Source organism: Bos indicus x Bos taurus, chromosome 14 (genome assembly GCF_003369695.1).
Source record: "Bos indicus x Bos taurus breed Angus x Brahman F1 hybrid chromosome 14, Bos_hybrid_MaternalHap_v2.0, whole genome shotgun sequence".
NCBI classification, from domain to species: domain Eukaryota; kingdom Metazoa; phylum Chordata; class Mammalia; order Artiodactyla; family Bovidae; genus Bos; species Bos indicus x Bos taurus.
The window spans coordinates 77,093,795-77,118,731 of NC_040089.1; the positions used below are offsets into that span (position 1 = coordinate 77,093,795).

General features: G+C 40.0%; 1 long non-coding RNA gene across 1 annotated transcript; it reads right to left on the reverse strand.

Annotated features, from left to right (window-relative positions):
• Nucleotides 1–21,297: 21,297 nt before the first annotated feature.
• On the reverse strand, nucleotides 21,298–21,774 carry LOC113903983. Its single transcript, XR_003514370.1, has 2 exons — nucleotides 21,652–21,774; nucleotides 21,298–21,544 (listed from the first exon to the last, which is right to left on the reverse strand). It is a non-coding gene; the product is annotated as an uncharacterized LOC113903983 (long non-coding RNA).
• Nucleotides 21,775–24,937: the final 3,163 nt, after the last annotated feature.

Sequence of the window (24,937 nt, forward strand, 5' to 3'; positions counted from 1 at the left end):
CCAGCTGAGCCACAAGGGAAGCCCAGCTCAAAATAATCCTCCTGTAAAAGTGACAAGACTTTTTGGGAGGGCTCATTCTGAACCCCTACACTATGAAGTATCTTATTCAGTTTTGACCATGATAATCATAGTAAACATTTACAGAGCATTTGCTATGTGCCAGACATTGTTCTTTAATAAATCAGCTACTTTAATCCTCAAAGAGATCCTGTGAGATATGCTATTGTTTATACCATTTTATGAAGGACAAACTGAAGCTTAGAGAGATTAAAGAACTTGCCTCCTGTCACAGAACTTGCCAGATGCAAAGCCAAGCAATCTGGCTCCAGTGTCTGCTCTGTGAGCCTCTGGGCGATACTTCTGATCAAAGACATGTTTAATAATGATATGAAATTATGAAAACTTGCCAGTTTAATAAATTTACCCTATACCAAGTATTCACTGACTTTTCCATGGTTTTTAATTACTATTCTTTCTTATTTTATGAACTTGGTGTTTTGACTTGAAAATGAGAAACACTAATAAAAATAAGGATAAGGGGGAAAAAAGATCAAATTTTAAAATACTTGAATAAAAGGATTTATCTCATAGTATCCCAGGTGGCTCAATGATAAAAAATTTGCCTGCCAGTGCAGGAGATGTGGTCCAATCCCTGACTCAGAAGACTGGAGGAAATGGCAACCCACTCCAGTATCCTTGCCTGGAAAATTCCATAGAGGAGTCTGCCAGGCTGCACTCCACGGGGTCACAAAGAGTCAGACACAACTACGCGACTAAGCACATTAGAGAAAGAGAGTATTCATAAAACTAGTCGCAGAGAACTGGACACAACTGAGAGACTGAGAATATTCATAAAACTAAAACTTTTTAGATGAACGATCAAGGGAAAAGTACTTTGCTATGACTATTTATTGATGCTATACATTCTATCTTTGCTGTTTCTATTTTTCTTGCAAAAGGGCACAAAAAATGCCCTTTCCCTAGGAGTACAGGTATGAACAGCTGATTTCAGAAGTCATAAGACTAGGTGTTGCTTCTCAAAAAGTTAAGGATTTCCTTTTGCATTGTGATTAATTGCTTTCCATATTTAAGAATACTCAAAATCTGAAATGAGCAAGGACAAGATTAGATTAACCCTAAAACACAGGCTGAAAATAAAGCTCCTTAAAATTAAAATTATTTGAGGAAATAAAATTACATCAATTACTTTCCTAAGTTTTCTAGGTGTATCCATAAAGGATAATGGTGTTTGAAGACTCTCAAGCTAAAGACTCAAAAGGAATTGTTTTTGTTTTTTACCATTTCCCAAATCATGTGTATGTGTGCACCTCACTGGTAGACGAGTGAGCGGCACAATGAGAGGTTTTAAAATCTCTCAAAAATCTACCTAAAATTAATATGTGGATTGAAAGGAACTTAATTAGATAGGCAGTGTTTAGCACAGGACTACAAAAGAAAACAGAAGACATACTTTACATTCTGACTGTGGGATTGTGACAACAGGGTCAGTCTATACTTCACTAAAGAGGTTAAAGCAGATCATATAACCAGTCCTTTTTTAGATTAGAGAGCAGTCTATCTTTGTGAAGAGATATATCAGTAGTTAGGATGAGAAATAAACGGATAGAGATATGGTACATGTATACAGTGGAGATTACTCAGGATATTGGGACAATATTGGGCCATTTGTAGAGACATGGATAAACGGATAGAGATATGGTACATATACACAGTGGAGATTACTCAGGATATTGGGACAATATTGGGCCATTTGTAGAGACATGGATAGACCTAGAGTCTGTCACACAGAGTGAAAGTGAAAGCTGCTCAGTCAGGTCTGACCCTTTACAATCCCATGGACTAAATATAGTCCCTGGAATTCCCCAGGGCAGAATGCTGGAGTGGGTAGCCTTTCCCTTCTCCAGGGGATCTTCCCAACCCAGGGATCAAACCCAGGTCTCCTGCATTGCAGGCTGATTCTTTACCATCTGAGCCACAAGGGGAGCCCATAAGTCAGAAAGAGAAAAATATTGTATATTAACACATATATGGAGAATCTAGAAAAATGGTACAGGGGAGCCTATTTGCAGGGCAGGACTATAGATGCACGAGTAGAGAACAGACTTGTGGAATACAGGGTGTGGGGTGAATCGGGAGGTTGGGATTGACATATGTTCACCGCCATGTGTGAAACAGACAGCTGGTGGGAACCTGCTGTACAGCCCAGGGAGCTCAGCTCGGCGCTCTGTGATGACCTAGGTGAGGGCGGGGCGGGGGCGGGGTGGGCAAAAGGGAGGGGATATATGTATACATTTGGCTGATCCGCCTTATTGTGCAGCAGAAACTAAACGCTGCAAAGCAACTATTCCCCAATAAAAAGAAGAAAAATAATTTGGATTCAGTACATGCCTCTACTTTATTGAATTTGCTTATTTGAATTTAGCTATAGACAGATTTTATTACAATGAAAATATCTGGAGCTACTTGTTAACAGGATGGATCAGAAAGAAGATGCAAGGGCAGATACAACCGTATCCACAACATACAGTTGGTGTTGTGAGTTCACGGCACAGAAAAACAGCACTCCACTATTTAAAGGACTTTTGGTTTTAATTATGTTTCGTAGCAAACTGAGCCAAGGATTTTAGTACAGATTTCAAGTTGCTCACAGTCATGCTTTCTAAGAATAAAGCTTAGTTGTTTAAACTTTTGTGACTCAGGACTGTCTATCCTGACCACATCTGTGTTACTGCTATGATATGTTATCCTTCATCCAGATTTTGGAAGACAATTTAATTTCCCTTGAGAATGAACAGGGGCAAATTTGAAGATTAACTTGTATGCTGTCTCTTTTGAATGTTTCTTCACTGAAGTCTAGAGTGATTTGAAATACAAAGCCCGGGGCTTCTAGTCTTAAGTGTAATCCTATTTAGGGAAACACGATTCAGACACTCATGTGTAAGTATGACAAAACCGGCATGGATTGATTTACATGATACTTGAGAGCCTTTTACAAAATACTGAAGTCTGCATGATGCTTTGCCACAACCTGCATATATTTCACAACGTATTTACAAGCCCCTGGTTCAACAAATCGAGAACATTCCTTTTACCACCTTTTTGTCTGGGATCAGATGTTAAAAAACCCTGTAACTCGCTGTTTCTGTACCCTGATTCTTTACCTGCAAGTGAAGCTAACGATGGGATCCTTCTAACAAACTTGTTGTGAGGATTAAATAAGATAAAACATACAAAGTGCTTAGAAGGGGGCATGTTACTTCTTCCAATACCAGACTTATTTCAGGACAACAGATGAACATAATTACAAAGCCTTTAACAGTGAGTGTGGATATTCGCCTTCCTGGATTCTCATCTCATCTGCTTTCTAAGGCACTGTTGTTGTTGATGAGTTGCTCAGTTGTGTCCGGCACTTTGCGACCCCATAGACTGTAGCCCACCTGTCTCCTCTGTCCATGGGATTCTCCAGGCAAGAACACTGGAGTGGGTTGCCATTTCCTTCTCCAAAGACACTATTATAACACTATAAAATAACAAACATTCCTCCTTCTCTTCTGTTTTTCCAACAGTTGCCATGTTCCTGAATATCTGCAAAAGCACATCAGGATGGGGAATGCAGTCAAATTTTTGAAAATACGCATTACAAGTAAAATTATTCTGTGATTATTGTCTGATACAAAGTTTATTGACCATTTTCTTTTTCTCCTCACCCTAAAAAGTGGAATGAAATTGAAGTATCATTTTCTATTTTCACCGAGAGAGCCAAAGCTTTATTTCCTATTTTTTGCTCTGTTAGTTCTCAAATGAAATTGTCCTTAGAGCTGTTCTGTGAGCCTGATGACACAGCTACAGCATGACTGTGCTTTGCCCTCCTACACAGTAAAGTGAAGTGAAGGTCATTAAGTTCAGTTCGGTTCAGTCACTCAGTTGTATCCGACTCTTTTGACCCCATGAATCACAGTACGCCGGGCCTCCCTGTCCATCAACAACTCCCGGAGTTCATTCAGACTCACGTCCATCGAGTCGGTGATGCCATCCATCCATCTCATCCTCTGTCATCCCCTTCTCCTCTTGCCCCCAATCCCTCCCAGCATCAGAGTCTTTTCCAATGAGTCAACTCTTCGCATGAGGTGGCCAAAGTACTGGAGTTTCAGCTTTAGCATCATTCCCTCCAAAGAAATCCCAGGGCTGATCTCCTTTAGAATGGACTGATTGGATCTCCTTGCAGTCCAAGGGACTCTCAAGAGTCTTCTCCAACACCACAGTTCAAAAGCATCAATTCTTCAGCTCTTAGCTTTCTTCACAGTCCAACTCTCACATCCATACATGACCACTGGAAAAACCATAGCCTTAACTAGTTGGACCTTTGTTGGCAAAGTAATGTCTCTGCTCTTGAATATGCTGTCTAGTTTGGTCATAACTTTTCTTCCAAGGAGTAAGTGTCTTTTAATTTCATGGCTGCAGTCAGCATTTGCAGTGATTTTGGAGCCCCAAAAATAAAGTCTGACACTGTTTCCACTGTTTCCCCATCTATTTCCCATGAAGTGATGGCATCGTGTCCAACTCTTGGTGACCCACATGGACCATATCGTCCATGAATTCTCCAGGCCAGAATACTGGAGTAGGTTGCCATTTCCTTCTCCAGGGATCTTCCCAACCCAGGGATCAAACCCAGGTCTCTCTAATTGCAGGCGGATTCTTTACCATCTGAGCCACCAGCTAACACAGTAAAGTGTAACATTAAACTGGCCACTATGTGTAGAGGATGTAAGATAAATATTGAATCTGAAGAGCAAACATATCTAGTGTATATTCATGATTAAAGCCATAGTACCTTAAAAAAAAATCTCACCCCAAGGATTTTCCTAACCAAGTAGAGAAACTCGTGATGAAGCACAAGGACACAATGATTTTGATAACCGTTACCTAATGAAAGGTAAACACACATAAGGGTGTTTTTCAAAAGAACCCGATAGTGGTTTTCAGAAGCAATTAACAGCCAGTGGTGTGTATTATTTAACAGCATCAATGGCATATCTTCTCTCAACCAACTAAGTAGCATACAGGTTCCAACCATGTTCGAATTGAAGAAAAAAAGCAAAGAGGATGACAGAAACTTGACTGAACCTGTCAAAAATGCCATTAGTCTTTCTCTGTCTTGCAGAGTTATATGTTATTTAAATGATACTTAAAGAGCTTTGTTGTACAGTTGATTGTTGAAAGCTTTGAAATTGAGTAATTTGCCATTTCTTAGTGCTCTCTAAGCAAATACAGGTATACAGGGAGATCCAACCAGTCCATCCTAAAGGAATTCAATCCTGAATAGTCATTGGAAGGACTGATGCTGAAGTTGAAACTCCAGTACTTTGGCCGCCTGAAGCAAAGAGCTGACTCATTAGAAAAAACCCTGATGCTGGGAAAGATGGAAGGCAGGAGAAGGGGATGACAGAGGATGAGATGGCTGGATGGCATCACTGACTCAATGGACATTAGTTTGAGTGAGTCCCGGGAGTTGGTGATGGACAGGGAGGCCTGACGTGCTGCAATCCATGGGGTCACAAGGAGTCGGACATAACTGAGTGACTAAACAACAGATATATTTTTTCTGAGTTTTCACAGCAGCTAGAAGCACCAGAAAGTGTATTTCCAACCAGAAGACAGAGAGAGACATAGAGAGAGACAGAGAGAAAACGTGTATGTTATAACGAAAATGGATGTGGAAGATGGTGATGTTAATTTTAATTTTGTTGGCTGAAACATTCCCTAATATAAATGTATTTAAAAAATAAAGTAAAAATGTGTCTGCCTTCAAATTATTTAACATAGTTAAGTCACAAAGACAGAGATTATATTGGCAGTGAATTTAAAGTTCTCAACGTTTTCTTTGCTAATTTCTATATGCTAAGATTTCCCAGGTGGTGCAATGGTAAAGAATTTGCCTACCAATACAGGAGAGGCAGGAGACACAGTTTCGATCCCTGGGTCAGGAAGATCCCCCACAGGAGAAAATGTCAACCCACTCCAGGATTCTTGCCTGGGAAATCCCATGGACAGAGGAGCCTGGATGGCTAAGTCCAGGGGTCTCAAAGAGTTGGACACGACTGAGCACACACACACACACCACACACACACACAGATACACACACGTTTGTTTTAAAATACAAGTATATTTCACTTCCCTGGATCCAGGCAACACTGCTGCTGCTGCTGCTAAGTTGCTTCAGTCGTGTCCCACTCTGTGTAACCCCATAAACGGCAGCCCACCAGGCTCCCCCATCCTTGGGATTCTCCAGGCAAGAACACTGGAGTGGGTTGCCATTTCCTTCTCCAATGCATGAAAGTGAAAAGTGAAAGTGAAGTCGCTCAGTCGTGTCTGACTCTTAGCTACCCCATGGACTGCAGCCCACCAGGCTCCTCCATCCATGGGATTTTCCAGGCAAGAGTGCCGGAGTGGGATGCCATTGCCTTGTCCCAGGTAACACTAAATTGATTTAAAAAATATGAAAGGTGAAAGGCTAACCAACCACCATTCCTTAGGAGATGACTTGAGAGTTCAGAGAGAAGAAGGGATAGAGTATGGTGTTTGGCATGGTGGTTATTCTCCATGGGAGACCAAACTCAGGGGTCTGACTTCTTCGCGTCTGAGTCAGTGTGCTTTGCTCTATTTCTTGGACACTGAGGACGCACTTAGCCCTGTGCTTCAGATTCGGTTTCTAGACTCAGATGAGAACTAGGAAAATTAGTCTGACGTCACTGATTTTCACAAATGCCCTCCAGCTGCTAGCCAGAGACTACTGCACACACACTAATGAGGTCTGACCGATGGCCTTTCTATTCTTCTGTGAGAGGCACCAGTATTTGTGCCTAGTAGAGATAACATCGGAGAAGGCAATGGCACCCCACTCCAGTGCTCTTGCCTGGAAAATCCCATGGCCAGAGGAGCCTGCTAGGCTGCAGTCCATGGGGTCGAGAAGAGTCTGACATGACTGAGCGGCTTCACCTTCACTTTTCACTTTCATGCATTGGAGAAGGAAATGGCAACCCACTCCAGTGTTCTTGCCTGGAGAATCCCAGGGACGGGGGAGCCTGGTGGGCTGCCGTCTATGGGGTCGAGCAGAGTCGGACACGACTGAAGCGACTTAGCAGCAGCAGAGATAATATAAAATCCTGGTGATTTTGCCTCCTGAATGTTCCCATCCACTCTTTTCCTTCTCTACCACTATTTCTCTATTCCACAGCAGTCTGTCCTCTCACATACCTGGCAAGAGCTTCTTAACTGATGCACCTCTGCATCCCCCCCACTTCTTTGCCCGCAGCCTTGCCATTCCAGAATGCACGGCTCGCCTTACTCAGGTCAGACTCTGTACTGAGCCCCTGCCACCCCCACCACCGTCTCCAACCTACGTTCTCCCACTGATCTTAGGGTAAATTATACTCATCAGCAACATGGCTGACAGGTAGATCTGAGTCACCCCTACCTCTCCAGCCCCATCTGGACGCCCCTTTCTTCTCGCTTTCTTGGTCCTGTCCTCAAAAGCTTCTTTCCCTTGCACTTGCCATCTTCCCTCTCACCACAGACCCTTTGCACATGCTGTTCCCTTTAACCCCAAAGACACCTTGTCTTCCCCGTTCTCCCTCCTCAGCTTCACACCTCACAGTGCGGTTTCCTCACAGGAGACTTCCTGGACCTCCTGAGTCCAGCCACTCATCACAGCACTTGTAAGAGCAGCAATCCTATGCATGCTGTGTGGTAATTTGATTAAGGAATCACTTCGAGAGCAAGTGATACCTCTCACAGCTGGGATATCTTAAGTTTAATGAAGCAAGGCTCAGCTGTGAGCTAAAAATAAACAGTCATTAAAACACTTGGGTCAGAAAAAAAGCAAGTACTTAATATCATCTAACTGAGAAGGCAATGGCACCCCACTCCAGTACTCTTGCCTGGAAAATCCCATGGGCAGAGGAGCCTGAGAGCGTGCAGTCCATGGGGTCACGAAGAGTCTGACATGACTGAGCGGCTTCACTTTCACTTTTCACTTTCATGCATTGGAGAAGGCAATGGCAACCCACTCCAGTGTTCTTGCCTGGAGAATCCCAGGGACGGGGAGCCTGGTAGGCTGCTGTCTCTGGGGTCGCACAGAGTCGGACACGACTGAAGCAACTTAGAAGCAGCAGCAGCAATATCATCTAAATGAATTTAAGATTTTAAATCTCCTTAAATTCATGTTTTGAAAAGAATTTTATTGAATTTTAAAGGGAAGTTATTTTATCAATATTGGTTTCTTAGCCTCCTGCATTTGAACACAGTCTGAAAACAATTTTTGCAATGTCTCTGCATAGGTGGTAAGTCACTTCATTTGAGTCAGACTCTGAGACCATGCGGAGAAGGCAATGGCACCCCACTTCAGTACTCTTGCCTGGCAAATCCCACGGACAAAGAAGCCTGGTAGGCTGCAGTCCATGGTGTCGCTAGGAGTCGGACACTACTGAGCGACTTCATTTTCACTTTTCAGTTTCATGCATTGGAGAAGGAAATGGCAACCCACTCCAGTGTTCTTGTCTGGAGAATCCCAGGGACGGGGGAGCCTGGTGGGCTGCCGTCTATGGGGTCTCGCAGAGTCGGACACGACTGAAGCGACTTAGCAGCAGCAGCAGCAGCAGCTGAGACCATGGACTGTAGCCCACCAGGCTCCACTGTCCATGGGATTCTCCAGGCAAGAATACTGGAGTGTGTTGCCATACTGGTTCTCTTCCAGGAACAGGTCCTTTCTCTAAACTCTTTTTTGTTTTGTTTTGCTTTTTAATTAAAAAAAAAATTTTTTTTTTGAGGTACAGTTGACTTATAACATTGTGTTAGTTTCAGGTGTACCAGGCGGATAAAGGGAGGTAAAAAGAAAGACTTCCCGAGTCTCCTGTTTCTTAATTTTTTCACTTAAAACTAACTCACATATCAAAAAGACATTTTAGGGTGGCAAATTTTACTCCCCTACAACATCAAGAGCATAGGTAATAGTTAAATGTTGCAAAATAATTAAGAATTGATGAGTTGAGAGCATTTATTGCCTTTTTAAATATGACATTTAATTTCATATTTATGTCATTTAATTTTGAATAATGACTGCTTATCAGAAAATTTCTGGAAATTTAACAATTGATTCTCAGAAGCCAGTATAAGAATGCTTCGTAACACCACTAGAGTCACCAAAAGGAGTGAGTGTCACAAAAGATGCTGTGAACTGAAATGCTTGGCTGAGGCCACAACAGAGCACCGCAGGTCTTCTCTCCCTCAAATCCAAGTGGTGCTTTTAAAGTCAATCAATTTGTGGGAGGTGGGAGGGCTAAATGTCAGAGAATATTTGGTTTAAGATAAGTTTTTTTTGAAAATATTCGTAATGTTGAAGTAATAATAGCAGGGTGATTAAAAGCATGGGTCTGGAATCAGATAGCCTTATATTTGATGTCCAACCCTGTTATTTCATGACTTGTTCAACTGAGCAAGAGTTTCTGTCATTCTGAATATAGCTCTATATCTATACATGAAGATAATGATGTCTACCTTCCTAGTTTTCTATAAAAAGCAACTGACAACTATTGCCTTTCCCAAAGTGTGTGCCACAAGACACTGGTTTTGTGAAGTGTTGATAGGTACTAATCTGAGAAAATTCTGGTTTAAAATTAAGAAATTTAAAATATGGACTCTGAAGAAAGGATATAAATGAACTTGTTTACAAAACAGAAATAGACTCACAGACATAGAAAACAAACTAAACAAACTTACGGTTACCAAAGAGGATGGTGAGAGGGATAAATTAGGAGTTTGGGATTAACATGTATACACTACTCTGTATAAAATAGATAGCCCACAAGGAACTTCTGTATAGTACAGGGAACTGTATTCAATATCTTGAAATAACCTATAATGGAAAAGAATCTGCAAAAAAATCTATCTGGATCACTTTGCTACACCCCTGAAACTAACACAATCGTGTAAATTAACCATTCACACATGTGCGTACTCAGTCGTGTTCAACTCTTGGTGACCCCATGGACTGTAGCCCACCAGGCTCCTCTGTTCATTGAATTTTCCAGGCAAGAATACTGAAGTGGGTTGCCATTTCCTTCTTCAGGGGATTTTCCACACGCAGGGATTAAACCTGTGTCTCTTGCCTCTCCTGTACTGGCAGACAGATTCTTCACCACTGTGCAACCTGGGGGCTTCAATTTTATAAAATAGCTTAAAAAGCTGAAAAACTATTAAAAAAGTTAAGTTAAGAAAGGTTATAATAAAGAGTAGTCAAGAAAGGTATTTTAAAAGGAACATTTTGAAATGTGTTTGTCTAATGATCTCTATTCACACTGAGTGTTTGAGAATCTATTTATTATATTCTGAGGAACACATGGATAAATATGTACATGGTGCTCAGCATGGGGCTGGTAAATGACTATGGGCCTGATAACGAAGAAGAACAGTAACATTTTTACCCAAATAATTAAAAAATAATACTCTGATATATGATTAAATATTTAGCATAGATACGGTGGTTTGTCCAATGAAAAAATGAAGTCCTGCACAGTCAGATGGGCCAAAGGCCATTATAGACAGGAACTCCATGAACACTTCAGAGACTTTTGTAGATTCAGGTGGAATAAAAACCAAAGTGAACTGAAAGAGAATTGAAAAGCTGGGATTATTAGTCAACCAGAAAAACATTGAAAGCAGAAGCCAAAGCTGAAAGAAAAGTAAGGTAAACCTAAGAAGTCACCTCTCAGATGATACATAGAAAAGAAGAGGGCCCTGATGTGAAATCACCAAATAGAAGCTTTCTGTCTTCTTAGGGTTTCCTGGGCAAATTATTAGGAGAGGTGAGTGAACAAATTAATAGCTACCTGAGACTAAAAGAGTCTGGACTGGGCTAGGAAAAGACAGAGTCCTGAGAAGTCTTAGGGAGCAAAACAGACTCTAGCATAAGGTAAAGGGACTGAGCAGAGAAGAGACAAGTAGGCTTGTGGGAGGGAGGAAAATGCGCTTGAAGGGAGCAGGTTTGGTGTAAAGAACTAATCTGCCCCCAGTGAATTAGCAGATTGATAACTGAATGAATGTAACTGCAAACACACAGAGAGAAAGACCATGCCTCTGTGAAAAGCGATCAAAAGAAAGGAGCTACTTGAAGAGGTGCTGGTTTTGACCTCTAAGTGTGAGCATCACTTCAGCGTTCAGGAGGACAGAGGGACCATGATCTCAGTCCACAGTTCTGCCTTGCATATGGAGACAAATCAGAAAAGTTGTAGCTTTGTCAGAACCAGGGAGAAGCCTGGGGAAGATACTGTTTGGACCAGCAGAATTCACACTGCTGTGTTAACCCTGCCGGGTGAATCTGAGTCCTATCTTATAGACGTTGTCTCAGAGCAAAACTTATAAAAAGGGGAAGTGATCATCTATAAAAGCGAACTGGGCATGTATATTATGTGCTGATGACCAACTTTGGAGAAGTCAGGGTACAATGGGTATGGGACAACCCTTGACTCTAACTTCCAACACCCGGAATTGACCTTGAAACCTTAGCAACAGATTCCTTTCTACCAGAGCTACATAGGAGAAGCCGTCTGTTTGAGAATATTACACCCTTCACCTTGATTCAGGAAACTGTATAGTAATCAATCTGGTTTCTTAACAAACACTTAAGGAAAAGGAAAAAGCAAAGACAAGAAAGCGATGCCTTTTCGGAAGAAGGTATCACTGTTAATTAGCGGTTCTGAGTAATGGTGATCATAACCCAAGAGTCAAGATTAATTCTTCTTGTTCTTAGGCTTTTGATCTACAATTCAGGATTTGCTTCTGACCTTGTAGCTTAAATTGTGCTGTAAAATGTTGTGATGATAGATAATCTTTCCAAATAAAGGCCCAGGGAGCACTGGCCTTACGGAGTGCACAGCACCCGCACTGCAAAGCCCAGACGAAACGCTCTGAAAGCAAGGTGGGGTAGCCACTTGCGCTCATTTCCCTTGATCAAGGGCATCATTGGTGACATCTCTTCAATTCAAAATCTTTTGACCTTCAGGAAATTACAGCACAGTCCTTTCCAAGGTAAAAATTACCCCATTACATACTCTGAGATTTTAAGTGCAGCTTTCACAAAGCATCCCTATTACACTATCTTGCTTTTGCCAAGGACACCCTCTTGCCCCTGGCATTCAGCTCTGACCCAGTCTGACAGAAGCAGGGCAGACTGAAAAGAGCAGCAACAGAGCCAGCCAGCGCTCCCCTGCTGCTCTAAGGATACTTTCACATTTTCTCTCTCCCTTTCTTTCTTTCTTTTCCTCCCTCCCTCCCTGCCTCCCCCTTCCTTCCTTCCTTCCTTCCTTCCCTTCTATACAGCAATGAAGCTTTATTGCTGCTGCTAAGTCGTCAGTAATGTCCGACACTGTGAGACCCCATAGACGGCAGCCCACCAGGTTCCTCCATCCATGGGACTCTCCAGGCAAGAGTACTGCAGTGGGTTGCCATTGAAGCTTTATAGAAATCTAAAAAGTGAACTTTTGACAGGAAATACAGCTCTAAGAGATACACTGCATACGTCATAGTACTGCCCACCCTGCTCTGTTCCTCATAGCTTAAAAAAATACATACATGCACATCACACGCAAATATATATGCTTAAAGGGAACGCAAGAGCCCCTTGATGAAGGTGAAAGCAGAGACGGAAAAGCCGAAAAGACTAAGGTCGTGGCATCTGGTCCCATCACCTCATAGCAAATAGATGGGAAAGCAATGGAAACAGCGACACACTCTATTTTTTTGGGCTCCAAAATCACTGCTTATGGTGACTGCAGCCATGAAATTAAGACACTTGCTCCTTAGAAGAAAAGCTATGACCAACCTAGACAGCATATTAAAAAGCAGAGACATCACTTTGCCAACAAAGTTCCATATAGTCAAAGCTACAGTTTTTCCAGTAGTCATGTATGGATGTGAGAGTTGGACAATAAAAAAGGCTGAACACCAAAGAACGATGCCTTCAAACTGTGGTGTTGGAGAAGACTCTTGAGAGTCCCTTGGACTGCAAGGAGATCCAACCAGTCCATCCTAAAAGAAATCAACTCTGGATATTCATTAGAAGGACTGATACTGAGGATGAAACTCCAATACTTTGGCCACCTGATGCGAAGAGCTGACTCATTGGAAAAGACCCTGATTCAGGGAAAGATTGAGGGCAGGAGAAGGGGATGACAGAGGATTAGATGGTTGGATGGCATCACCGACTCAATGGACTTGAGTTTGAGCAAGCTCCGGGAGATGGTGAAGGACAGAGAAGCCTGGCGTGCTGCAGTCCATGGGGTTGCAAAGAGTTGAACATGACAGAGCAACTGAACCACAACAGTTATTAATAGTATTATTCAAATATTGCTTCATCCACACAGTTATGCATTAAATTAATAACGCTTGTTCTCTCATTTTATCTATAGCTTGGTTCACTTTTGTAATTGTTGAGTAAAAGTAGTGAGAGGAAAATCCTAAAGTTAATGGAACTCCCAACAAAATCTGCAATATGGGAGTGGTAGATTCCATAACATACCTAAAATGCAATCTCATTATCACTATCTATCTCTGTCTGGAAAATCTGAATTTAAATTAAAGCCTTTTAAAATTTCAGCATTAGATTCCATATTCACAGACACCTGTACACAGAACACACACAAAAATGATTCAAGAGATCAATTATACATATAATTCTATGTAGTAAGACCGTTTCAGATAGTGCTATACATAGTGCTAAGCTAGATGAAAAATCAGTTAATTGTGCATCCACAAATTATGTAATCCAACATTTTATCTTCTTAAATCAGGTTGCCACATTTGTAGGAAGATCTGTAGTTTTTAGAAAGATAATGTTTTTCATTTCCTTCATAAAATACCCAACTGTAGTTAAGACAAACTTAAAAAATTTTTAAGATATAATAAGGTATCAAATATCTTTATAAGTTGGAGAAAGAAATGGTAAACCCACTCCAGTATTCTTACTTGGAGAATCCCATGGACAGAGAAGCCTGGTGGGCTACAGTCCATGGGGTCACAAAGAGTCGGACACGACTGAGTGACTTCACTTACTTACTTACTTACTTACTAAGGTATCAATATGATGTTTAGCCTGAAAATCTTTTCATAGCCTTGTCTGGATTGAGAAGGCACCTTTGCATTGGGTCCTTTGTGTGTTTGTTTTGAAGTATGCCTTACCTTTTTCTGGGCAAGTTTTTAATGGCCAAGCAAAAATAACATAATTACCACTGTCTACCTAGAAAACAATGGCGTCTTTTAAATATGTACCATTTTTCCAAAACAGAGTGAATTATGTAGATATTAGCCCACTCATTCCTCACAACTAAAGTATAAATTAAAACAAGTTTGAACCAAATCCCAACTTAAGAAACATGGAAATTGAAACAAACAAACAAAAAAACCCAAGAGAAGTGGGCAAGGTATTTCAGGAAATCAATTGCAGGACGCTGTCAGTGAAGACTTTGGACTTTTCTAGGACTCTGGCCATTTAGGGCTTGGCTCTGTGTTTAACCTACTCTTTGTCATTTTTTCATGAGTGCATTTCCGACATGATAACCTAGGGAGAGATATTTCAGTTGTGATTCAAGTTATATTACGGACCCAGACTATACAATGTATTGCCAAGTTCTTGGTTCACTATGTGCATCCAGAACCTGAATTTAAGGAGCCACCCGTATTAGAGCATTAGAACTAGAAATAAAGCTAATATATGTGCAAGATAATCCATAGTGTTTATTCAAAACATCAATTTTTTTGTCCTTGCAATTAGCCAAAAAGTTAATGTATTTGATTTCTAATTAGGTGCTTGCATAATCACATTAAATTTAAGAAATTATTATATGAATATATGTAAATATGATATGGTATTCAAATATACATGGGCTTCCCTGGTGGCGCAGATGGTAAAGAATCTGCCTGCAATGCAGGTGACCCAAGTTTGATTCCGGGGTTGAGAAGATCTCCTAGAGAAGGGACTGGCTACCCACTCCAGTATTCTTGCCTGGAAAATCCCACAGACAGAGGGGATCACAAAGTCCATGGGGTCACAAAGAGTTGGACACAACTAAACAACAGCAAGAACAGCAATGAATATACTTAGGGTATAGAATTTATAAAGAGATCTTATGGCTTTTGACCACAAAAATTTTAATGAAGACAATATATAGGCATACTGTATGCAAAAAAAGAACAAATACATCTCACTTTACTTTCATACTTTCAATGGTCAGAAGCTACTGGATGCAAGTGGGATGTGGTTGCTTTGCCTAAGTCGACCTACCGGAAATAAAAACCCAATGTAACCCAACAATTGTGGTTATTCTCATGTGTAACATTTCAAAATTCTCATATTTTATTCTCAGAATTTTACTTATGGATGACCACATAATATCTGAAGTGTTGTTGTTTAGTTGGTAAATTGAGTCCAGCTCTTTTGTGACCCCATGGACTATAGCCCCCTGGCTCCACTGTCCATGGGATTTCCCAGGCAAGAATATTGGAGTGGGTTACCATTTTCTTTTTCAGGGAATCTTTCAGATTCAGAGATCAAACCCGGGTCTCCTGCATTGGCAGGCAGATTCTTTACCATTTGAGCCACTAGGGAAGCCCCACTGAAGTGCAGGGAGTGCGTTTAATAAGTGACCATTTAGAGGGTGCTTGCATTTTTCATGAAATGTTTTCTTTCTTTGTGAATGTATAAATTTGAGCCCCAATGTCTACATATTAATCTTTCTCCATGTATGCTATTATTCTATTAACTGATTTGAATTTTTAAATTATGTCTAATTCATTCGGTTCAAAATTTATGGAATGCCTCTATATACAAGTCTCAGTTAGGTATTCAGTAAATATTTTTAAAGATGAGGAAAGTAATCCTGAAATAAAGATTACCCCCACAATTTTTTTCTTATAAGAATAAAGATCTAATTTTTAAGAATAAATTAATCATTCACTTAATGAATCAGGAAAACCTTTAACAACTTTAATTTGGTTAATATTAAACAGAAGAGATAATTTGTAATCCTAACTTTGGGTTAGGTAGACTTGAAATCTTGTTAGCTGAAAGAAGCATGTTGCAACGTGTTTCCTCTAAGACATTGCAAATGTTTCAAAAATGTCAAATGCTGCAAAATTGTAATTCAGGTGATTGTTCTCTTTATCCTTATTATAATCAAATCTTTTTATGTAATTTGTATTATCACTGACTCGATTCTTGCCTGCCCTGACTTATTACTGATTCTTCTAGAAATAACTTAACATTTTTTAATGTTTGGCCTTCTAAAGCAAGGCCTTATTTTCTCATGTTTAATTCAAAATATTGGAAACATTTCCTTTTTACTTCTGTCAGTAGGATTTCCCAGGCAAGAATCCTGGAGTGGGTTGCCACTTCCTTCTTTGGGGGATCTTTCTGACCCAGAAATTCAACCCAGGTCTCCAGCACTGCACTGCACTACAGGCAGATTCTTTACCATTGAGCCACGAGGAAGCCCAGTGAAGGAAAGAACATGTAGTTTTGGTTAGGCTTAGCTTTGTATATTTATTTTCACAGATAATAATTCTACATTTCTTTCATCTGTCCCAGTAGATGTTTTTATCATAACCTAGTTCACCGGTTTCTATTTCTTAGTTTCCTTCAAGAGAAGCTATCAAGTTCAGTCCCAAGCCCACAGTTCAAGTTCAGGTTCGGTGGGGACAAAGCACAGTGAACTGGAGCCGTCGTCTTCTTGGGCAGCTGTGATTAGGACATCACAGCTTTTGATGTGCTCTTTCTCCTTTACTTTTAGTTCACCCACTAGACTTAAGCCCGCATTTTATATTTAAATGTGTTCTGAATCATGACATTTTGGTACTGCTTGGTTTCCCTATAAAATTGTTAGAAATTCATTGGGCCTCTTGCCTGATCAGTCATTCATTACATAATTTTGAATTTGATTGGTCACTGATTATACAGTTGAATTTCAGCTGCTGAGGAAACATAGTACTGTCTTATGTCCAAGACTCTCATTTGCAAAATTTACTTGCCAAGATGATAAAAGCCATCTTTGAAAATTGCTACCTTTTGGGCACAAGTTGTTTATTTTTAGTTAATATTTCCTAAATGATGCTTTATATTGTCAAGTACTGCATTTGTTGTTTCGTATTTTAGTAGGAAAATCTAAAAATAATTGTCATCAATAACTTTTAAGATCTAAAAAGCAGGAAATTATTTCTGGATTTAAAATAAACACTTCTATTAAATACGCTGCTATACTTGCTACTCTTAATTGTTAAAGCACTTGCTTTTAGGTTGTTATAGGAAAGGGATTTGTGTTGTTTTGCTCCTAAAATTGTACCTTAAATATGAAAGAAACCAAATATATATATGCTCCTGCTGCTAAGTCGCTTCAGTCGTGTCCGACTCTGTGCGACCCCAAAGACGGCAGCCCACCAGGCTCCCCCGTCCCTGGGATTCTCCAGGCAAGAACACTGGAGTGGGTTGCCATTTCCTTCTCCAATGCATGAAAGTGAAAAGTCAAAGTGAAGTCGCTCAGTCGTGTCCGACCCTCAGCGACCCCATGGACTGCAGCCTTCCAGGCTCCTTCATCCATGGGATTTTCCAGGCAAGAGTACTGGAGTGGGGTATATATATAAAACACAGAAAAGGGAGGATGCAACCATTGACACAACTATTCACCTCATTTTGAGGGGATATTTGGAAATTCCATTCAGTTCTATGAGAATTCATTGAATGTTTTCTTTGTGGAAAAATCCTTCCACAGGCTATGAGGAAAGAAGCCAAGAGGACTAAGGCATGCTTCCTGGTTTCAGATTTACAAAGTTCTTCAAAGTAAATATTTTATTATGACTTCATAGATGAGAAAACTGAGGTTCAGAGAGGATAAGGTATTTGACCAAGTGAAACAGCCGAAACAGTCAAACTAGGTGTTCGTTCTCACACCTGATGACCACAAACCACTTCCGTTGCTCATGACCCCAGGATTCACGCCGTAGAACTGCAGCAGCCTGTGTTGAACTAATGTAAGCATCTCAAATAGCATTCTGACATTCAAGATTAAGTAAAATATATTGCTAAAATTAATGTTATTTGCTTTTTTCCATTTTTAATGTGATTACTAGAAAATTTAAAATCATGTGTGTCTCTCATTTGTAACTTACACTGTGGTTCTCCTGGACAGCACTGTTTCAGGGTGTGTGAGTCACTCAGTCGTGTCCAACTGTTTGCGACCCCATGGACTGTAGCCTACCAGACTCCTCTATCCATGGCATTTTCCAGGCAAGAGTACTGGAACGGGTTACCATGCCCTCCTCTAGGGGATCTTCCTGACACAGAGACTGAATCTCCTGCATTGCAGGCAGATTCTTTATCATTTGAGCTACCTGGGAAGACCTATTGTTTTAGAAAAATGCTATAAATTTCTTACTTAGTGTGTTTCAAATTGCATTTTATTTTGCTTTTACTTATCCCTTTTATCCTCCTGAAATCTATGAAGCTACATGAATGTTCTCATTAACAAGATTCAGAAACTTTTATTGGACGCATCAGCAAAGCATTTTTCCCTGAGTGCTTGAATTAGAGGATTTGTAACTTCCTGAGTGCTCCTGAAAAGCTTTTTGGTGGCAGAATGCTATTGCTACCTGAATAGATTATAAGTACATTTAAATGAGGGTCAAGTTTTGCTCTCTGTTTTCTACGATCAACATTGTAAATGGTTGGTGCAGATGGGTTAACAAGAGAGGGAACTAAAAGCTCGAGGCTGAGAGAGAAAACTAACTGATTCTATTCAGTGACAAGAGAAATGAAGCAAATTATTAAAACTTAGACCTGCCAAACTATTTTTAGTCTAGGAAAAAAAAAGTGTATTTCCACTGCCTTTAGAGTTATCGTCCACTCTTTCTCCATGCCCCTTGCCCTCTGAGAGTCTTATCTGTAGCCTAAACGGACACAAATATCTGGTTAAAATAAAAATCTTCCTTTTTTCTCTCCAAACTCCAACTATTTAGGTCAAAATTTTATCAAAATTGCAATTTAAAGAGGAAAATAAACAGAAGTGAAGCATAGTCAGCCTCCTTTGACTATGTTTCTTTGATTTGTAAATTGGGATATTGCTAAAAACAACAGGCAAAATGGAGTAGCTTATGCTAAGTCCCATGGCACCAAAGAGACTTAATTATAGTTTTGGCTCCACCAGAAGTGGAATTTTAAGCCAGCCAGTCAGGAATGGCCTAATTTCCTCAGATTATCTGAAGGGGAGGGACTAGCAAGCTATAATGGAAACATGAAGTTCAAGTTGACCCTGATGATCTTTCAGTGAAGGTCTTATGGTTTGGCTTGCTTTTTACTTGCTTGTTTTTAAGACTAAACCGTTTTTAATAACCTATGCTGTTCTCCCTTGAAACAAAGCACTCTGTAAAGTGTGTGATTTTATCTTGTTTGTAGCATTATGATTTGACATCCTTCCTCTGCAAAGTACTTTGTGGCACATATTTTTAATTCATATAAATCAATTAACTCAATTTTAGGACTTTTCTGTGTTGCCACCAGTGATAACCAGACTTACTCATGGCCCTAATAAAAATCAGTCACCCAGGAGTGGAATAGGGGCTCAAATTCCTTAAAAAACTAGAAATAAAACTACCACATGTCCCAGCAATCCCACTACTAGGCATATACCCTGAGAAAACCATAACTGAAAATTACACATGTACCCCAATGTTCATTTCTGCACTATTTACAATAGCTAGGACATGAAGCAACCTAGATGTCCATCCACAGAGGAACAGGTAAAGAAGCTGTGGTACCTATACACAGTGGGATAATACTCAACCATAAAAAGTCAGAAAGAGAAAGACAGACATCGTATATTGACACATATGTCAGTGATGCATGTGGGATCTAGAAAGATGGTACTCATGAACCAGTTGCATGGCAGCAGTGGAGATGTAGGCATAGAAAACAGACTTGTGGAAACAGTGGGGGAAGGAGAGAGTGGATGAATTGGAAGACCACCATGAAAACATACACATTCCCAAATATAAAGTAGATAGCCAGTGGGAACTTGCTATATGACTCTGGGAGCTCAAATCAGTGACAACGTAGAGGGGTGGGATGGGGTGGGAGGTAGGAGAGAGCTTCAAGAGGGAGGGGGCATATTATCCATGGCTGATTCATGTTGATGTGTGGCAGAAACCAACACGATATTGTAAAGCAATTATCCTCCAATTAAAAATAAATACATTAAAAAAAATAGTAGACGCTCAAGAGGCTTCTAACTTTTGAACAACAAACTTAACAATAGAACTCGCTTTTATTTAACATAAGATTTGTTGTTAAATATTTTGCATTAATTTGTTCATTCAGATAACATCACAAAATTCAAGTTGTTTACATCTTCAAGGACTGAAAATAAATAGACTTAACAACAAAGAATAGATTTCTGTTAATTTCCAGTTCCTTTGGCAGGTAATAAGTTTGTTTCATCATTAAAATAAACCAAGTTTCTCAGACTTAGGAGTGCCCCACACTGTAACGTCAATGCTCTGATTTGGCAGTTAGAAACAAGCAGCATTGTACTGGCTCAGACGGTAAAGCATCTGTCTACAATGCGGGAGAACTGGGTTCGATCCCTGGGTTGGGAAGATTCCCTGGAGAAGGAAAGGGCAACCCACTCCAGTACTATAGCCTGGAAAATCCCGTGGACAGAGGAGCCTGGTAGGCTACAGTCCATGGGGTCGCAAAGAGTCGGACACAACTGAGCGACTTCACTTTCACTTTTATACTTAGACAGGTGTTGCATATATATCTTAGTCTATTTGGACTTCGATAATAGAATAACATGGTTTGGGTGCCTTACAAACAACTGAAGTTTATTACTACAGTTTTGGAGGCTGGGAAGTTTGTTAGCAAGATGCTAGTAGATTCGGTGTCCAGTGAGAGCCTTCCCTGAGTTCACAGATGGCTAACTTCTTGCTGTGTCCCCTTATGGTAGAATCGACGAAGAAGCTTCTTGGGGGTCTCTTTTATAGGAGTACTAAACCCATAGGAGCCCTCATGACCCAATTGCCTCCCAAAGGTCCCATCTTTAAATATCATCACACTAAGAGTTGGGATTTCAACATATGAATTTTAGAAGACATAAGCGTTACATAAAAACACACATAGACACACATATATATAAAGAAATGTGTTATGTATTATAAGGAAATATAAAAAAGAGCTTTAGCTATTTATTTTGATTGATTTATTATTATTTATTCATTGCTGTGCTTGGACTTTCTCTAGTTGCAGCTCATGGGCTTTGTTTAGTTGTAGCAAGTTGGCTACTCTCTTTGCTGCGGTGCGGGCTTCTCATTGCGGTGGCTTCTCACACTGCCAGGCATGCACTCTAAGCCCGTGGGCTCCAGTAGTCGTGATGCATCGGCTCGGTAGTTGTAACGCTCAGGTTTAGTTGCTCCGCGGCATGTAGGATCTTCCTGGAAAAGGAATTAAACTCATGTCCCCCAGTTGGCAGGCGGGTTCTCGACCACCTTGGGACCACCAAGCAAGTCCCAAAGAGATTTATTATAAAGAGTTAGCTTACATGATTATGGAAGCTGACATAGCCCAAGGTCGGCAGTCAGCAAGTTGAAGAACCTGCAGAATTAACAGCACAGTGCCAGTTCAAAGGCCAACAAGACTGAAACCCAGGAAGAGCTGATGTTTCTTTTACCTTAGAAAGCAGGTAAAAGCCAACGTCCATCCTACTTGATGGCGAAATCCTTCTGCTCACAACAAGGTCAGCCCTTTTGTGCTACTCGGGTCTTCAGCTGATTGGATGAGGCCCAACCCGATTAGGAAGAGCAATCTGATTTACTCAGTCTACCCATTCGAATGTTAATCTCATCCAGAAACGCCCAGAATAATATTTGACTAAATGATATCTGGCCACCCCATGGCCCGGTTAAAATAACACATACAACTGACCATCGATTTGTGTGTGTGTATGTATTATCTTTCAGAAAGCTTACGCTAGGCACCAATAACATGTAATAAAAATTGGCAAGAAAGGGAGCAATATTGAGTACTCATCCTGGCATATCTACAGGCATCATATTTTTAAATAACAGAATTTCCCCTATTTTATAAGGGAAATATTTTTCTTTATGAAAGAATTCTAGCTCAGTAAATGTCAAAGGGATAATAGAATCAGAAATCAAAATTTTGCAATGTTGATGAACCAAAACTTAATGAAGCTCATTTACAGGAACTATAAAGGACAAATCAAAATCGTGGAATGTTCTATCCCACAGTTGACTTGGTTTTTTACATACCAATACAAGGGAAGAAAGAGCAAGGATAATCTTAAATTAAGAAATTTAGAAGAGTTAAGACAGACCTAACAGAATTTGTCTAGTTCTTGATAACTAACAAGGTCTAAAAATACTTTTTCAGCTAATCAGAGAAATCAGCAGTTATTAGGTGATACCAAAGAGTTACTATGACATTTATTAGGTGTCACACATAGAATTTCTTTACAGTATTCTCTTTATTCTTATGTGCATTTGACATATTTCATAAGAAAAAGAAGTTTAAAAAGAAAAGAAGCCTACGTTCTTTTACTCTTTACCTTCACAGTGTGAGGTTGCCCATTTCTTCTTACCTGTAGCAATATTTATGACCAACCTAGACAGCATGTTCAAAAGCAGAGACATTACTTTGCCAACAAAGGTCCATCTAGTCAAGGCTATGGTTTTTCCTGTGGTCATGTATGGATGTGAGAGTTGGACTGTGAAGAAGGCTGAGCGCCAAAGAATTGATGCTTTTGAACTGTGGTGTTGGAGAAGACTCTTGAGAGTCCCTTGGACTGCAAGGAGGTCCAACCAGTCCATTCTTAAGATCAGTCCTGGGTGTTCATTGGAAGGAATGATGCTAAAGCTGATACTCCAGTACTTTGGCCACTTCATGCGAAGAATTGACTCATTGGAAAAGACTTTGATGCTGGGAGGGATTGGGGGCAGGGAAAGAAGGGGACGACAGAGGATGAGATGGCTGGATGGCATCACCGATGGGCATGAGTTTGAGTGAACTCCAGGAGTTGGTGATGGACAGGGAGGCCTGGCATGCTGCGATTCATGAGGTTGCAGAGTTGGACACGACTAAGTGACTGAACTGAACTGAACTGAAACATTTTTTGTTAATCTAACAAGTGAAAATAACTTGTGCTACTGTTTTAATTTGCAGTTCTTTAAAGTACACAGCATGATGGTTTGAATTTATATATTATGACGTGATTACCAATATAGATTTAGCTAACATTCATCTTCTCATATAGATACAATAAAAAGAAAAGAAAATAGAAAAGCATAAAGGAAAATAATATTTCTCCTTGTGATAAGAGCTCTTAGGATTTAACTATCTGTGTTCTTGTATATCAAACAGCAGTATTACTTACAGTCATGTTGTACATTACATTCCTAGTAATTGTTCATCTTATAACTGAAAGCTTGTCTTTTGACCACCTTCCTCCCTCTCTTCCTTTCACCACCTTTAGTAACTACAAGTCTGATCTATTTTTATATTAGAGTTTTGTTTAGATTTCACATGTAAGTGAGATCATCAACATTTGTCTTTTCCCCTCAGATTCATTTCACTTAGCATAATGCCTTCAAGATCCACCCATGTCGTCACAAATGGAAGGATGTCCTCATTTTTTAGGGCTGAATAATGTTTCGCTGCATATATTATGGATATATATATATAATGTATACATATATATTGCATATACATATATATGCCACAACTTCTTTCTTTATCCATCTATCCACCTATGGACACTTAGACTATTTCCATGTCTTGGCTACTGTAAACAATGCTGCTATGAACTTGGGGGTGCGGGTATCTTTTCAAGTTAATGTTTCATTACCTTTTAATATGTTCTCAGAGGCAGAATTGCTGGTTCATATGTAATTCTGTTTTTAATTTTTTCAAGGATAATATGGAGGTATCATTAGCCATAGTGGCTGCTGCAATTTATAATCTCATCAACAGTGTCCAAAGGTTCCCTTTCCTCCGCATCCATGCCCCCTTTTCTTACCTCACATCTTTTTGTTTATGGGCATTCTAACAGATAAAAGGTGTTATCTCATTGTGGTTTTAATCTGCATTTCCCCAATGGCTAGTGATGTTGAGCATCTTTTCATGAACCTGTTGGCCTTTTGTATACCTGCTTTCAGAAATGTTTATCCAGATTCTTTGCCAATTTTTTAACTAGGTTATTTGATTTTTGCTACTGAGTCACATGAGTTCTTTCTATATTTTGGATTTCTATATTAATCGCTTATCAGATTATGGTTTGCAGTTTCTTTCCACTTTTAATCTCCCCTCACCAAAGGAGATCTATTACTTAAAATTCTCATTCCTCCTGCTACAGTTTGTATGCGCGCACACACACACACATATATATGTAATTTTAACCTGTTTTCTCTGTGCCTGATCGTGATATATAAAACTTAAATCTTGATACATAGATAATCTGGAATTCAGTTGAACTTTTCTCAAGGTTTACATTCCTAGTAATAATTGTAGGACTTCCCAAGAAAACCATTTAGCCAAATTTGCTCAAACTTTTGCTGCATGAATACTTTTATTTTCACTTTTGCTCTGATATGTTACATAAAGACAGCTCCTGTTAGCTAATTACTACGGGAAAGTATCTTTGGTAATTTTGGAAATGAGCACTCTGCCCTCCTACTACTGTTCTCTGAAGCAGTCCGTAAGCTTGCTTAAGCCTATTAGTGAGACCACCAAAACTTGGAAGATAGTAAATCTGATATATTTTGTTGACAAAAATTATATATTCATCTTTAATTGCCCCTTGAAATAGCCAC